The sequence below is a fragment of the Suncus etruscus genome, chromosome 15 (assembly GCF_024139225.1).
Source record: "Suncus etruscus isolate mSunEtr1 chromosome 15, mSunEtr1.pri.cur, whole genome shotgun sequence".
NCBI lineage: Eukaryota > Metazoa > Chordata > Mammalia > Eulipotyphla > Soricidae > Suncus > Suncus etruscus.
In genome coordinates this window covers 9,427,255-9,431,688 of record NC_064862.1, presented here as the reverse complement: position 1 = coordinate 9,431,688, position 4,434 = coordinate 9,427,255, and the positions used below count along the sequence as shown (strand labels likewise).

At 39.9% G+C, this 4,434-nt stretch overlaps 1 pseudogene; it reads right to left on the bottom strand.

The window, feature by feature from the left end:
- Positions 1-3,740: 3,740 nt before the first annotated feature.
- LOC126031512 (uncharacterized) lies at positions 3,741-3,942 on the bottom strand (annotated as a pseudogene).
- Between the last annotated feature and the right edge of the window lie 492 nt (positions 3,943-4,434).

The window sequence follows — 4,434 nt, the reverse complement described above, 5'->3', positions numbered from 1 at the left end:
TCTTGCTGCTTTCAGAATTCAGTCTCTATCTGTGGGATTCATCATTGTGACTAGGATGTGTCTTTGGGTATTTTTTCTGGGGTCTCTTTTGGTTGGTACTCTTCAGGATTGCATGATTTGATCACATATATTCTTTAGCTCTGAAAGGTTCTCTTTAATGATGTTCTTGATCATTGATTCTTCATGGAAATTTTCTTCCTGGATCTCTGGGACTCCAATGATTCTTAAATTGTTTCTGTTGAGCTTATCATAGACTTCTATTTTCATATGTTCCCATTCTTTGTCTAATTTTTCCATTGTTCATTTGTTTAATTTTTTTTCCATTCTCTCCTGCTGTATGGAGTTGTTATTTATATCACCTTCCACAGCACCAAGTCTATTCTCAGCTCCTGTTAGCCTTTTGGAGAGCATGTCCATTTTGCCATTCAATTAGTTTATTGAGTTTTTCATTTTTTTCATTTTTTTATTTTTAATTATGAGAAGAAAGATGCAAAGAAATAGTACAAGGTAAAGTTACAATGGAAGGACAATCACCCATAAACAGAATTTTCAGTAGTCCCATTGCTGATATCTTAACTTTGAACTTTCAGCCAAAGAACACTAAAAATAAAAGAACAGAACCCATGTACAATTACTTTGTCCCTCAAGTCCCCAGATTGTGTACATAATATTTCTTAGCAGCACACAAAGCAATCTAAAGACATAAAACTTATATAACTCCTTAAACATTAACGGCAAATTACTTTTTTACATTTCCATGCATATGCATATTAGTTTAAGTTAACCTCAAAAGTTTAAGTTGGTTGTTTTTCTTAAGGATTAGAGTCAAAGGAGCACAGTAAAAATGGTGTTAGAGTGGCAATTATTGTTTGCATAGGCCCACCAAAATATGAGGGACATGGAAAGCTTTGGCCTAAATACAAGGAGACCCTACCCCTGAAGTTTCCTGGCATAAGACCAAGTCTAGGCTCCAGGCAAACTAATTTGTCCAATCCAGGTCATTGTCTGTAGTGCCTATACACTTTTATTTTTTACACAGTCTCTGTTGTTCGTATCATGTTTCTGTATTAAAGATCCTGGAATCTGCATATCCTATATTGCAGTCCAGATTGTGCATAGCATCCTCTTGTTTCACCTCACAATTAAAGGGCAATGCTGAGAACCCTGTCCTGTTAGCAGTTTATTGTTGTTGTCAAATCTTCTGAGTGTTAAGGGAAGTCTCTTTTGAGCAGGTCGATGTCAGAGCTGTGGTAGGGTCTTCCCTGGTAGAAGACTGCTTCCAGGTGTTGTTATAAAAAACCTTGGATGTTTCGTAGAGTGCTTCCCTGGTTCAGGGGTGACTAGAGGATGCCCATTCTTCTGAGGCCTGTGCCAGGTCATTATATCAATATTCAGGGTGTAAGGTACCATTGCACTATAAGATTAGTGTGTTCAAATCTCTATTAGATAGAAACTCATTTGTATGTATAGTATTTTCCCATTTTAATGTGCCTATGCAAACAAGGAACAATGCCACATGGCGTTATCAGCGCATATGAGGGCCATAAGAACAAGTCCTACAATCCCCATGACATGGTTCAATCATAAGCATTAAACTGAGGGACTCTTCCACCAAAATTCCTTATTGAACAGCTCACAAAGAGAAGACAAGATAAACAGTGGGTAGAATCATCATGGTAAAATAATATATAGAAATAGTTATAGCTGTTAAAGAAAATACATATAAATATTCAAAAGACATATGTGTCCATTTTATGTCTTTTGAAATAGTTGGGGGTTGTTAAATCCAATGCACGACTTTGGTCTGTGATTAGAACTGTGTAGTACTGAAGCTAAAAAGGGTAAATGTGAGGTACTGATGGTTGTGGGTGGGAGAGTTAAGGAGTAATAATGAGCTTTGTAGGGGTGTGCAAAAGGGCAGAATCTGTTGGGGCAGGAGGTCGGTCTTTATGCCTAACAAATTGAAGAACTGAAGGTAAAGTGCGTTAATTAAGGGGAAGGTAACAAATCCAGATAGGGAAATGAGGGGGTGGAAGGGTATCTGTGTGGAGGAGGGGAAATATATCAGAGGGGATATATACATTGTATAGATGAATTGTTTATGGATTAGGCTTGGTAGTCAGAGAAGACACTGTATAGTATGTCACGTCTACATATACATTGATTTTAGAGACCTATTTGAATATTATACTCCAAATCTAGGGAATTCCATTTTTTTCCTAAAAACAGTCAAGAATTAAGAATATTTTTGGGGTGTTGTTAAAAAGTATATATGCTGCATGGGTGCAAATGTGCCTATGCGCTTTTGTAAATGAATAATAGTCAGAAGAGAGCTCCTGAATGGGGTCCAGTCTGGGGTTGGGGGGATCTCAGTCCCCTTGACTAAGTGGTCAGCTCAGGGAGCCTATGGCTAGCTGTCCTGCCCAGAGCCCACAACATACCAGCTGAAGAGAAACAGAAGAACTGTCAGGGTGCAGCCCTGCCTCTGTAGTTTGTGGATGCATAGGGAGGAATTTCTCCCCCCTCCCCCCAGGGCCTGATTAACCAGGCGTGGCCCTGAAGACCTGCCTGGCGTGGGGTATCTCAGTCCCCTGGACTAAGTGGTCAGCCAGTTTTTCAGGCCTGTTATTTGACTTGTTATTTCAGTTTGGAGTTTTGTGATTTCTGTCTTCATATGTTCTGTTCAACTCAATCCATGGTTTCTTTGAGTTCTTTGAGCATCTTCCATATTTCTTGTCTAAAATCCTTATCTGAGAGATTGATTAGTTGGTTGGCCATTTTTTGGTCATCAGAATTGTCATCTTGATTCTCTATGTCTGATGCTGGCCTGTGTTGTTCTCCATTGTCACACTTGTATTGTGGGTTTTTCTACGTGTTGTTGTGGTATTTATTGGCTAAATGATGTGTGCGGCCATGCTCCTCTGGCTCTGCCCTTTCTGGGTGGGTCGACCTATCTCCAAGGAAGGGGAGCCCTTTGTGGATGAAGCCTCACACAGGATCAAATCTTAGGCATGAGCACGCAGCAGAGAAGACAGTCTGGGTAGAGATGCTGGGCTTCAGTGATCCAGCTCAGTTCTTAGTGTGATTTTTCTTCTTGTTGCAGTGGTGTTCTTTCCTTAGAAAGAGCGCAGGGATGCATAGCGAAGAGGAGCAGTCGTGCTCTCCTGGAACCTCTGGGAGAGCAAATTTTCTGGGCCCTTTTTGGCCCACTCCTAAGAGGTTTAGGAGATAGGACAGGAGACAAACACACACAGGCAGCACTCACAGTTTCTCACAGTTGGGCCACACTGTGCCAGCATCAATTTCCCAGCCTGACATCACAAACAGGGGACTTGCCTTCTGTGAAGTACTGCTTAGAGCCGTTTTTCACTTTAGGAAGCAGCCCTTTGGCGTTTCGGCCCCTTGAATGTGCCTTTGGGAGAGTGAATTTTCTGGGCCCTTTTCGGCCCACTCTCAAGAGGTTTGGGAGACAGGATAGGAGACAAACACACACAGGCAGCACTCACAGTTTCTCACAGTCGGGCCCCACTGGGCCAGCATAGATTTTCCCAGCCTGACCAGTTCTTTTGTTTTGGGATCATACAGCAGTGCATTGGCTTAGTTCTGACTCTATGCTCAGAGATCACACCTGATGGAGCTTAGAGAATATTATGAAATGGAGATCAAAGAAAGATTTTCTGCATGCAAGGCAAGTATCCTACTTGTTTTACTATCCCTCCAGAATTTTTTTTTTAATTTTAACCATCCTCTCCCTTTACCCTTTTCGGAGAAAAGGGAGAACTATCATCAATGGCAAGAGGCAGTTGCAGAAATGATACCTAAAGCCAGCTTCACACTCAGGAGAGGATGATCTGGCTCCTCCTCATGGCTTCAGGTGCTCTACACAATCAGAGAAACTTCTCTAGTAACATACTATAGAAATAATCCCTTAAAGTAAGTCTTAGACTTTTTAATTATTTCTAGCATTTTTAGATTATTGTTGTTTCTTTTTAATAAATATTTAAGCACTATGCTTATGATATTTTATATATAAAGTGTGTGTCAGAGAGGCAACATATATCTGGACCTGGATCATCTGAAGATACTTAACTAAATGACATTCTTTTCCCAAGCATTTATAAAAAGCATAATCACTATTTCACGAGAAAGATAATTTTGAAATGTAGAATAATTATAAAAATTAGTAAAAAGGATAACAGCAATTGACAAAATATAAAACATTATAGTAATAGATTAAATATAAATTTTCAAATAAAATAATATGAATTGAAATAATAATATCAATGAAAGGATGAAGAGATAGCATGGAGGTCTGGCATTTGCCTTACATGCAGAATGAAAGTGGTTCGAATCCTGGCATGTCATATGGTTCCTTGAGCCTGCCAGGAGTGATTTCTGAGCATAGATCCAGGAGTAACCCCTGAACACTGATAG